We start from the raw sequence: 13,805 nt of genomic DNA, 5'->3' as shown, positions 1-13,805 counted from the left end.
TACAGCCATGTGTTACGATGTGCCTTAATAAAATAAAGTATATTTGTGACCCATCACATCGAAACAGACCACTTCGCAGCTAGCTTCATTGGCAGATAACAATGAAAGAAGATGAAAAAATATGAAGAAAATAAAAAGAATTCTGAGCTTGCTTTGCCGCATAAAACATTTTTACTGTATCTGATTTCAACAAGTAAGGTGTCATTTTCAAGCTAAAAAGCAGCAGTTTATCTTAGTCTTTAAATCTCCATTTTCATTTCTGCCGCAAGGTGGTCTGTTTCGATGTGATGGGTCACATTTTTGTAATCTGGAAATACAAACGCTTGTAAAAATGTTGCTGTTGCATTTGATTTCACTCTTTAAAACATGCAATAATGTAAATGATCTTGGCACTCCTGATCTTCAGCGCACTAAACCCTACTCCACTACACTCTTTAAAAAAAAGGTTTTATGGTTCTATACACTATGGACCACAATGGCCTCGTCCCAATGGCATAGTTCTATAACCCCAATTAAACAATTATAGTACAAAATTTAACCTTAAGTTTCAGAGTATGAGCTTTTGTACCCAAATTTTCAAAGGTCGTTCAATGAATGTTCAAATGAAGTGGGGTTAAAGAACTGTGCCTTGATAGATGAGCATGTTTATGTTGTGGATCCTAGTGATACAGGACGGCTAAACATGCTAAAGAGAAAAGGGTGCTATTTATTTGATAGAAAACACCATAATTGATCTTTCTGGCATTTGAAATTCCTTTTCAGGTCTAAGCTGGGTCTAAGATGATTCGTTTTGGCATTCCCAGAACCATTTTGGTTCTTCATAGAACCATCTAAGGTTCTACATACAGGACAGTTCAAGAACCGTTAGGTTCTATTTATTTGAAAGAACCCCATACGCAGTACATAATGACCATGCAGGGATGTGCTGCAAACACGGGTAGCACTGATTTTTGGCCTTTTGGTATATCAACGACCCCCTTTTCTATGCCAATTTTGGTTTATCGATGTCCTTTTTCTTCCAAAATTATCTTTTTTTTTTTTTTTTTTTTTTTTTGAAAATAGCCCAATTTTGCCTCACTGTAGCCAAAATTTTGGATATTTCCCAAATACTTTTTTTTTTTACTTTGGTATATCTATGGGTTCAAATTTCTAAAAAAATGGTGTTTTGATGGGTTTTCAAATTCTCAGTGGCACACCCCTACCCTAACCAAACTTGAGTACCCCCCCCCTCACACACACACACCTCCTGGAGAGAGGAGGGGGTGGAGAGGAAGGGACAGGGAAGTACTTTAACAGTGCATTATGCATGATTTTATACTGTAGAGCACATAGTATTTTGTCAATGACAGTACTTTTGTCATGATATTGTTAACCTGGTATTAAACAATAAATATGGTTTCTTTTACAAAAACAATGTTGGGTTTGATTGTTTTGTTTCATTCATTGGATGAAGCTAAGATAATTAAGGGGAACTACACCCTTGGTAGATTTTGTGCCTGTTTTGCATTTTTCTCAAAATTATAGCACATTGGTGACAAGTAAGATATGTATATTATAGGGCAAGGAATACAACTACTGTACTGAAAATTCAGCAACTCAAAGCAAGTAGTTATTGATTTATTGATCAAATATTGGTTTTCCCTCATTTTTGACTGTAACTCCACAACTGTTGTCTGTGCTGAAATGAAATTTCCAGTGCAGTAGTTGTACTTCTTGCCCCTATAAAATAAATATCTTACTTGTCCCCAATGCGCTATAATTTTTGAGAAAAATGAAAAAATAGGCACAAAATTGGGCAGGGGTATAGTACCCCCTTAAAAATGGATATTGTCCTTTCTTTCTTTAGAGGCTAAAATACAACGATACATACAAAGTATAACATGATATCGCTATTCGTTTTACGTCTTGTTTGTTTTCCTAGCTGTATGAAGCTATGCCAATATTCATGAGCTAATACAAGCATTGTAGGCGCTGGAATAAAATGGCAATTTTCTTCGTATCTCATCCCCCCCCCCATTTTTCGCAAAAAAGTTGAGATTTTTATACCACTGGAAGCCTCTGGCTACATAATGTTTAATTCGTTTAGCAAAAGTATCAATTTTGAATTTCATTCTGGTATATACCAGAACGAAATGCATAACTCACAAACACAAAATCGGAATCAACTGAAATTTTGGGAATAAGCTTTTTTCATGGATATCTACTGAAAAACGTCATAAAAAGAGGATGTTAGGATCACAAAATCCTCTTTTAACTCATTTGTTTGGCTCAAAATTAAAAGGGGACAATGTGATCAGTGAAAAGTAACGTTTAAATAGGAATCTATTCTTTATGCAAATCACACATGGCTTTCTGAGCACTGAGTTTGAGCATTAACGCATGATGATATACTGCCCTTATATAAAAAACCTGTTTTTCTCCCGGGGGTTCTCAGTACAAATGACCATACGGGACGTGCCGCAAATATGGGTAGCATTTTCAGCCTCTTGGTATATCAATGACCCCTTTTTCAAAGCCTATTTTGGTATATGAATGGGTCCTTTTTCAAAATTTTCTCATTTTTTCGGAAAATAGCCCAATTTTTCGTTAATTTAGCCAAAATGTTCAAAATTTTGGGAAATTTGTAAAAACTAGGACAATTTGGGTTAAATTCGGCCGAAAATTTTGACTTTTGGTATATCAATGGGTCTAAATTTCTTGAAAAATTGGTATATTTATGGGTCCACTTTCAAATTCTCAGCGGCACGTCCCTACCAAAACCAAACTTGAGTACCCCCCCCGGGTTTTCCTCCCAGATACCGTAGGTACTTTTCTTAGCTCACCAAAGACCCCCACACACACCCCCCCACACACACCCCCCACATTTTGTCTTGCTTTCTTCTCCACACTTTCTTTATGCACTGAATCAGTTTTACCCAAGGAGGTTAGATATAGAAAGGAGAAGAAATAGATTACGTAACGCATATTGTTCCTTTGTGCCAATTAGAGTTTTCGCCAAGCTATATTCATCGAGGTACCAAAGGGCTTCCGCAATCGGTAACTGACCTGACAGCGTATTAACGCTATATAGGCAGGCCATTGTTAATAAGTGATCAAACGAAAGTCACGTGAAAGCGCCTACATTAGCAGTGGCGTAACTACAAAAAGGTGGCGCCCGGGGCACGTTTCCCCACCCCTTCCCCCCGGTAGTTACGCCACTGTACATTAGTGAGAGGTACCTTTTGTTATAATACCACCCAAGGGTGTGCTCGAGTTGTCGCATAAACACAAAAGCACAAATTTCCGTCGATATAGAATTATTTACCACCCATCATAATTTAGGCGCCTCATTTAAATAAATTCAATAGAGTCGCTGACCGATTACCCGTAACAACGTGTCATTGCTGTCAGGTAGGCCTATATAGGTCTATCTGTGTCACTTTCTATAATTAACTACTTCGCAGCTATTTGTTATTATCATGGTTATAAGCCTGTTTAATAAAATCAAATGGATTTCTTAAGGGATCTGGAATGAGCGTTTTGAGCGTTTCGACAGCATTTTTTGTGGGACTTGAGATCACATCAGACATATCGAATTGCATTCTGAATACGAAGAATGTCTTTCTGATATCAAATAATTTTCATTTTATGAAATTCACGATATAATACAAATTTTATGACAAATTATTAAAATTTGATATTTTTCACATTTTTGATATATAACAGTCCTCGAAGTAAATTTTATAAATCTAATGATATATTCTTGAAGTGTAGGTAGCTGGGAGGAAAAGCCGACGATCAATTGAAAATTTTGACCTTTCATATTGAAGATATGGATTTTTTTCCCAAAAAGACCTAACTTTTTTTGGTGTTTTGGGGAAAAAAAAAATCCATGCATATCTTCAATACGACAGGTCAAAATTTTCAATTGATCATCGGCTTTTCATCCCACCTTCATACACTTTAATTATAAATCATAAAATTTACTTAGAGTACCGTAAAACGGGGTGAATCGGGACACCGGGGTGAATCGGGACAAAACTCAAAAAAGTTTTTTGACACCAAATTTTTCAAACCTATTTGATTGTTTTGTGTGTTTCTCTTCCCATGTTAAAAAAATGGACTGTCAGTATCAGAATGGTGGCTTTGCACATGTGATACAGGAAATATGGAGCCCAGGACACTAAAATGAAATTTCCTCCAATTGCTCCAAAAAAATGATGTGGTCAGAACTTTATCCCTCCCAGTGGAACCATTGGAGGAAATGAGCTGGAAATGCACAGGGACCTCACAAAAAGTGTCATACATGTGCTGTAAAAGTGAAAATTTGGTTAGTCCAAAGAAATTTTTAATTTTGTTGATTTTTGTACTTTTCAGATTTGAACTTTTGAGAACGGGGTGAATTGGGACACAATGTACTGTAGCTTTAATGGTATTAAGTTTGGATTATTCTCTATGTGGCATCACCTTAAGCCTGTAATAGTTAGTTGTCCTCTACCCGGTACCACCCACCACTAATTTTAAAAACAGGAAGTGAGTTTTTACTGTCCCGGTACAAAATTTACCACACCTAATTTTCAGAATTCCAGAAATAATTTGTTGAAAGGATTTTCAGGTTTTAAATAAATACGTACTTTGTTTTAAAAATATTGTTATTAATTTGTTTGTATCTTTAATGGTATAACTTGTATTAAGATATGTATTGGTAAAACAGACCTATTTGCACCTTCATTGGGCACAGGTCATTGGGTAGCTCTATAATTTGACTTAGAATTAGAAAATTAGAAAAACAAATTTGAAAGCCACCCACCCTTAACCCAAAAAAGTTTTGGAGGACAACCATTTGAACTATAATGTTGTTAGTCTTATCCTGAAGTTCCAGTAATTATTGAGTTTTATGCTTTGAATATTGCTGTTAGAGTTGGAAAATGTTTGCCAATGTTCAATTTGTTGGACTGATAGAAATCATTCGTGAGTTGTTTTTAATGGCACTGGTTGCAAGTTGGTACCAGTATGGTATTGCTAAATTGCCCATAATGTGTTTGGCCAAAGGTTGTTTTGCTTTAGGCTGTATGTACATGATAATTGTTATTGATGGAAAATCACATGCAAGTAGCAAGAACATTTAACAGTTGTCTGCAATATGTGCGAGTTGTCCATTTTTGACTTATTTTTTCCTTTAAAAATGACACATGATTATCGGTATTTTTTTTAATGTTTAGGGAGAAATGCAGTATTTATTTGGTAAGAAACACTGTAGTATTACCTTATGTAAGTAGTGATAAGAAAAGAACAATGAAAACTTAAGTTTTAACATGAAATGTGAAGGTCAAAAGTTTTATTACTTTTTTACCGTAACAAGTACAGTCCAGTTGAGGGTACCAAAGAACATCCAAGTTATGGCAGTAAACATGACATCAATTGTTGTTAAATTGTTCTAAATTATTAGAGAAGTATTTAAATACTTGTTTAATGTCCCAATTCACCTCATTTGTGGGGATAAAGGGTACAAAAACTAATTCAAACCTTCATCAAATACTATTTACTTGTTGTCCTGATTCACCCCAAACTCGGGGTGAATCGGGACAGTCACTTTTTTTAAAAAAAAGAGGTAAAGCACTTGAAATCCACTCAATCTAACATTACCAGTATGTAGATCTCATGTGTGGACATAAAATGCACCAATGACTGTGGCAATTAAAGCTACAAAGAAAAAAATACAATTAAAGCCATGCCCAAACTGTCCCGATTCACCCCGTTTTACGGTACGGTACTTATAAATATCAAAAATATCAATTTTTAATCATTTGCCATAAAATGTGTATTACGTTGCGAATTTCAAAAAATCAAAATTATTTGATATCAGAAGGACATTCTTTGTATTCAGAATGCAATTCGATATGTCTGATGTGCTCTCAAGTCCCAAAATAAATACTGTCCCAACGTTCATACCCCATCCCTTAAGGGATCTGGAATGAGCGTTTCGACAGTATTTTTTGTGGGACATGAGAGCACATCAGACATATCAAATTGTAATACGAAGAATGTCTTTCTGATATCAAATAATTTTCATTTTTTGAAATTCACGATATAATACAAATTTTATGACAAATTATTAAAATTTGATTTTTTTTAAACATTTTTTATATATAACAGTCCTCGAAGTAAATTTTATAAATTTAATGATATATTCTTAAAGTGTATGTAGCTGGGAGGAAAAGCCGACGATCAATTGAAAATTTTGACCTGTCATATTGAAGATATCGTGGATTTTCTTCCAAAATACCTAAAAATTTAGGCCATTTGGAAAAAAATCCATATATTCAATACGAAAGGTCAAAATTTTCAATTGATCGTCGGCTTTTCATCCCACCTACATACCCTTTAAGTAATTTACTTTGAGTACTGTTAAATATCAAAAATATCAATTTTTAATGATTTGCCATAAAATGTGTATTACATTGCGAATTTCAAAAAATCAAAATTATTTGATATCAGATGGACATTCTTCGTATTCAGAATGCAATTCGATATGTCTGATGTGCTCTAATGTACCACAATAAATACTGTCCAAACGTTCATCTATCTATCTTGCGGACGCATCCGAGAAAGAGTTTACAATTCTTTTCCAGGAATCTCTATCAGCCATCAGATTTGGGAGGTCATTCATTTCTTGGTTGACGTCCCTTGCCACACAGTCAATGTAGTTGAATGGTCTTCTTCCTCTACATGTTCGTGGAAGCCTCATACAGATGACATCTGAAATTATTTGGTCTTTTGCACGGTAGCAGTGGCCTGCAAATCTGGCTCGTTGTTGAGCAACGATGGAACACCATCATAGATCTCTGCTTTGGTTTTATGTTCACGCCAGGATATATTTCGAACCCTCATCAACAGCAGGGTGTAGGTACCATCAAGACGGTCCTGAAGATCTTTCTTCATTGTCCAGGTCTCACTTCCATATAAGAGGATACTCTCTATGCAGGCTCTAAAGAAGGCAAGCTTGGTATTTCTTGATATGTTGGACCGCCAGATGGTGTGCAGCTTGTTGCAAGCTTTCCATGCTTGAGCTTTGCGAGTCAGAAAGTCTTTCTTGCTGTCGGCAACAAATGAACCAAGATATTTAAAGTCCGACACCTCCTTGAGTTGTGTGCCATCCCGAGAAAGGATTGGAGTTGGGTTCTTATCTCCATTAATACACATATATTCTGTCTTCTTGGAATTGAGAAAGAGGCCAACTTTGGCGGAAGCATCTTCTAAAGATGACAGAAGATCTTGGGCATCTTGTGATAACGTAGCTGTTAAAGCTATGTCGTCTGCGTAGTCAAGATCGGTTAGATACTTGTTCTTCTCTCTGCTCGTCTTATTGGGCATGATGTCAATCCCTTTGGACTTGTCAGTGTCTATCGACTGTCTGAGGAGATAGTCTACCACTATCACAAAAAGGTAAGGGGCCAATGTGTCGCCCTGGAGGATTCCAGCAGTAGAGAGAAACTCTTCAGTTGGTCCATCACCTGTTTGTACAAAACTTGAAGGATTATCATACATTATTGCAATAGCATTCACAATCTCCTGAGGGATCCCATAATTACGAAGAATATGCAGCATGGCCTTCCGGTTAACACTGTCGAAAGCTTTTGAGAAGTCAACAAACACAATATATGCCTGCTTGTTTGAGATTTTAAGCTCTTCTATTATCGTTCTAATTAGGGCTAGAATCTGTGGTGTGGTTGATCTACCCTTGCGAAAACCATTTTGGTTACGTCTGAGAATAGGATCTAGATGAGGTGTGAAAATCCTGTTGAGCAGCATAGTGTTATACAGCTTGGCAGCAAGTGCTGACAGTGTGATACCTCTATAATTTGATGGTTGTGAAAGATCCCCTTTCTTCGGGAGAGGTATAATTGTGGATCTTGACGCTTTTGGCTTATTTCCCTTCATGGTTTCATTACAGAAATCAAGCAGTTGCTGATGGAAGAGTGGGTTTTTCCAAACAAGTAGAGAACTAAAGCGGTTATAGACTGCTACCACAAACCGCTCACCCAGGATGGTGTCTCTGGTAATCTTCTTCCAGTCAATACGTTTCATTGGGTCTTTCATGGAAGTTCTGCATTTCCGGTAGCTGATTTGACATTTGCATGAAACAATCCTATGGTCCGAGTTCACACCCTCGAAGGAGCTGTATGCACGTGAATTCTTGATTGAGTTGATCCACTTCTTTCTTATCAGGACAAAGTCTTGTTGAACTAGTTGACCATAAGGACGCCTATGTGTCCATAATCTGTTGATGCGGTTTTGAAACCTTGTGTTTGTTCATACCCCACCCCTTAATATCACGAATATTGATTTTAAAAGCCAGATCCAATTGAGGTAGTGAAGGAGGGGTCGAGAGGTGAAAAGAGGAGAATCGGATGGGTGATCGAGATTGTAGGGGAGGGGAGGAAGACACAAAAAGGAAAAGGGGGAGAAGGAGAGCGATGGAGTCACAGGTCTCTAAATTCCATAGGCATAGATCGGGGTGGGGGTGCAATATTTTGGTCGATATAAACATTTCCCCCCTCCCAATATTAACGCCTGTGTATTGGTTTCGGTCGAAATTAATCTCATATTATTTGGCCATTTTAGCCACAAAATGCCATTTTTAGCGATTCGCGCGAATTAATTCAACTTATTTCACCAGTTTAGTTTCAATAGGCCTATGCTAAAATTTCCCAGCGCATTTGTACCATAAGGTTAACTGTACCGGGTAGGCCCTACTTAAAAAAATCCACCACCCCCCCACCTCCATGTCAAAAAGAAGTCTACGCCACGGCTTTAGTGTGTGCATAAGAAAGAATAAGTGCAGAGAAAGGAAAAGAACGAAATTAATAAAGAAAATAATAATTATTATTATAGAATCTAAGCATAATAACAGCACTAGGCAGCCATTTAATGATGCCAAAACCTTAATACGTTACGTAATTAAAACACCGGATATATTTCACACCTGCCAAACACAAGTCACCCAATTTCGACCGAACTGGACGTTGAATGTACACTCGTGAATATTGATTGGCAACATTTTCCATATGTCAGCGCTCAAATCGGACACAATAGAACAATAGACCCTTCAGTGCATTGGTTTTACCCAGGTGGTAAGCGCAATGCATTCTCTAAATTCAGTAAATTCCCTTTGTCGGCCGTGTGATTGAATGGGATTATTTTGAAATTTTTAAACGCTTAAAATATCACAAACAAGTAGGAAGTCTAGTAATACTAACTAGGTTAAAGCCGGAGTGAAAACATCAAAATAAAATTTTAAACGTCTACGTTCCTATTGAGGTCATAGACGGTATAAAGCAGGCTATCAGAAATTAATTTTTCCATGATATTTTGCCTCGATGGGCGGGCAGAGCGATTTTAATCACATTGAAATCCAAAAGTAGAATTTAATATATGATTGTTTTCTTTCCGTTTTTAATGATTGCGTTCTTTGCTTGTAACAATATTATGACAAATTTTATTGAAATGATATTCTTGATGGCAAATTTTGAAAAATCCCTTAATTTTGGTGAGTATGTTAAACTTAAAATTAATCCAGCTATGATATAAAGTTTATGGTTAATATTTTGATTTTTAATACATGGTATTATTAGTTTCATGAACCCCACAAAACTAACCTACAAATTAATTAGAGTAAAAACGGCTGAGCAGTTTTGCCGTCTCTCTCTCTTTAGGTTCCTGAGATGACCCCAAAACTTAATCAGGATGTTCCCAAAATATAAACTGGCCCCAAGGGGGGGGTAAAAGGCCATCGAACTTTGCATAGGGTCAAAATTTCACACAGATTCAGAAAATGTATAGTTTGACCTATCTAGGATGTACCATTCTTGAGTTATAACCAAAAAGGTCAAATGTCACGTTTTGGCCTCTATGGGGTCGAAAACATCAAAGTGTTCCGATTTTGCCAAAAGAGGTGTCAAAATGTTCGTTTTGATGAAACAAATCAAATAAGGATCATGGGATTGCACCATCTTGGATGTTCGTTACCGAGGTAACACATCAAAATAGATCAAGGTCAATAGGCCTAGGCCTCAATGGTCCCAGATAACACACGGACGTCGGTCCAACGTCGGATATAAGGAGCTAGCAAAGTCGACCGGACGTCGGGATTCGTGTCGGGTGCTCATCGGGGGTGCATCCTGCCGTCGACACGTAAAAGACGTTGTTCCGACGCTGGGCCGTCGTTTTGCCTACTGTCATGCCGATTTTATTCCGATGTTTAAAAAGGGTTGTCCCGACGTGGGACCAACTTGTTCATGTCGACTTGAAAAGGACGTCGTTCCGACTTAGGGGACAATGTTTTGCCGGCTACGGACCTTACTTATGCCGACGAGAAAAGTACGTTGGATTGTTTTAGGGCCAACTCTTTGCCTACGCTAGTGCCGATGGTATACCAACATAAAAAGTACGTTGGTTTTACTTACACTTTTTGCCAACGGTCCTGCTGATTGTATACGACATGATGGGATGGTCCGACTTCGTTAAGTACGGCAACGGAAGTTGTGAAGGCATCGTAGTGAGGAAAATCCTAGTTGTAAACACATAAAACCATGACGTAGTCATACACCGACCAAAGTAAAGTACATCATGTAGTAAATGTATGACCCCGTGGTTAAACATGTTTCTGTTGACCGTTTTCTTTCACAAACATCAGTAAACGTCTGTGCCTACCTGTTTCGAGATTTAAAAAGATCTAATATAGCAATACATTAGGCCCTAACTGGTTAAACATGAGTGAATTTGATGTAGTTTAATAGGTTTACACGTTAAAAATTCAAATTGGAAGAAAAATATTTAGAAAATACTTACTTGAACCTGCATAGGCCTATTAAAACTAGATCCTTCTACTTCTACGCAAGTGCTTGTCAAAGCCAGCTCGACAACTAGACAACACTTATCTCCTCATCACTCTTCAATGAATACGAGCAGCAATCATATAAACAGTATAATGTACAGCCAAAAAGATATAATATTATCCATAACTTCCAAAAAATATTAACGATATAGCGCTTGTCTCTTTGTGCCATTTGAATTTCAACTGCCACGCACTGATGTATGTAATTCTACGTAGCATGCATTGGCTGTACATGTTTACGGCAACGGAGGCCAAAAGTTCACTTCCAACACTGGGCAACAGGGGTTAAGATCAGTTCAAATGTTATAACGGTTTTGTATAGTCTCATCACCCGTAAGCTGCCTACTCATTTCAAAACAAACATCGTCATGATAATAGCTAGCCTATGACTGGGTCATCATTTCAACTCTAAAATCGAGATTATAATATTGCTTGTAGGCCTAGGCATGTGCCTATTTATTTTTGGGGAAATCTTTTCGTTTTGCGTTAGTCATTTACACAGGTTATTATTATTATTATGACGCGAGTTTTAACATTGTTCAACACATTATTAGTAGGGCCTATAGCACTTTCGACCAGGTAATGTACAGTACAGGTAGGCCTATAAAGATGAGCCATTGCCTGGGGGAGGGGCTATGAATTAATTAATAGGCCTACCCCATTCCAGGCAAAGAAATTTTTAACCCAATTTTGCAATTTAAATTATGCAAATAAAGATCGCATAGGCCTATACGGTTCACTGTCGTTGGAGCAACGTTTTACCGACTACCCATAAAAGACGTCGTTACTCGACCGTAGGTTCGACTTTTTTCCGACTATGCATGAAAGACGCCGGCTGACTGTTGTTGGCCCGACGTCCTTCCAACTATCTGAAGAAGACGTCGTTACATTGCCGTAGGCCCGACGCCGTTCCGTAGAAGCAAGGGCGACTCCGACGTGTTCCCACCATGTCCAACCCATTGCCAACGTAGGCCCGACGTATCGGTGTTTACTGGGGTAGGGCCTACGGTAGGCCCACTTGACCTATTTTGCTGTGTTACCTAGGTAACGAAGCGGGTATACGAAGCATCCAAGATATTACAATCCTATCCTAATTTGATTTAAGAGCCAGTCTCCCTTATTATGTACATGAATAAAGGGGGTTGTGATACAAAAAAAATAGAATTGTCTCTAAAAAATAATTTTGGTACATATTAGCACCAACAACTCACATGTAAAATATGAGCGTGCACAGCGCCCTCGTTCAGCTTAAAAAAATTCTTGAAATTTCAGCCTCTCTGAGCCTTACTTTCAAATGGTTAACTTTGGAGGTGCATAACATCGTGCGCCATCATCATCCCAACCTGCATTTTGCATTTTTTTAAAGTACCAAATGGTTACATTACAAAAACCAAGAAAAAAAATGGGATCTTGATGGCGCACAAAATCAGCAAATCCAATGATTTGATGAAAAGCGCCCTCGTGCAAACTTCAAAGCATCATTACGGGCTGCGCCATCAAGATCCCAAGTCCAAACAAGTTTGAAATTAAAGACCTTCATGGCAAGTTTCATTTTTCAGCAAAAAATTTTTGGGATTTCGTTGGCGCACCGAGTTAACAGAGGTCAAAGGTCAAAATATCCTATTTTCGCACATATTTGCACGCCTGTATTATTGTGCGCCAAGGTCACCTGACGCTCCGAATAGCATTTCATCAAAGAAGAGGTAATTCTCTGCAAGAACTGAAAAAATTAGCTTGGGATCTCTTGATCTTCATATTTTCTGATTTTTGAAAATGGACTTAGCCTCATTTTGGAGGTCAATTTGACCTCTTTTTCCCACTCGCTGCACAATGTGGGCTTTTTACTGCATCACAAAAAGATGCGCCAACAAGATCCCAATTTTATTAGTCATCGTTTAGCTTCTTTGGCGACCAGTAGATAAAACACAAGCAACAGCTAATTGGGATCATGTGGGCGCACTAATATAAAAGAGGTCAAAGGTCAAGCTTTGTGCCAAAGTGATGCATATTTGCCTATGTGCAGCACGAAAGTGAACTTTGACCCGCAATAAAATGTGCGCCAACAAGATCCCATCTTACTTTTTGGATGATTGGATAAAGGGGCCTATGTATAACTGATAACAAGTAAAAAAAAAAGTGGGATCATGTGGGCGCACTAATTCAATAGAGGTCAAAGTTCATACTTTGTGCCGAATTGGCATTATTTGCCTATGTGCAGCACAAAAGTGGAACTTTGACCTGCAATAAAAATGTGCGCCAACAAGATCCCATCTTACTTTTTGGATGATTGGATAAAGGGCTTATGTATAACTAATAACAAGTAAAAAAAAAAGTGGGATCATGTGGGCGCACTAATTCAATAGAGGTCAAAGTTCATACTTTGTGCCGAATTTTTTTTTCAATGGGGATCACCAGACATGTCTCATAGAAACTTGTGTGAGTGCATTTCAGATGATGCTGATTCCATCATGGTAGTTGGTGAGAGTAAAAAAAATTTTTGTCAAAATACTAACTTGAGTGAAAGGTTGCTGAATTCGGCAACTTTAGGCTAAAAATCAGTTAATTTTGTATGAAGTATGAACTTTGACCTCTATTGAATTAGTGCGCCCACATGATCCCACTTTTTTTTTTACTTGTTATCAGTTATACATAAGCCCTTTATCCAATCATCCAAAAAGTAAGATGGGATCTTGTTGGCGCACATTTTTATTGTGGGTCAAAGTTCTACTTTTGTGCTGCACATAGGCAAAGTAATGCCAATTCGGCACAAAGTATGAACTTTGACTTCTATTGAATTAGTGCGCCCACATGATCCAACTTTTTTTTTTACTTGTTATCAGTTATACATAGGCCCCTTTATCCAATCATCCAAAAAGTAAGATGGGATCGTGTTGGCGCACATTTTTATTGCGGGTCAAAGTTCCACTTT

The sequence above is a fragment of the Amphiura filiformis genome, chromosome 20 (assembly GCF_039555335.1).
Source record: "Amphiura filiformis chromosome 20, Afil_fr2py, whole genome shotgun sequence".
Classification (NCBI taxonomy): Eukaryota; Metazoa; Echinodermata; class Ophiuroidea; order Amphilepidida; family Amphiuridae; genus Amphiura; species Amphiura filiformis.
Note: the sequence above shows the minus strand (reverse complement) of the source record.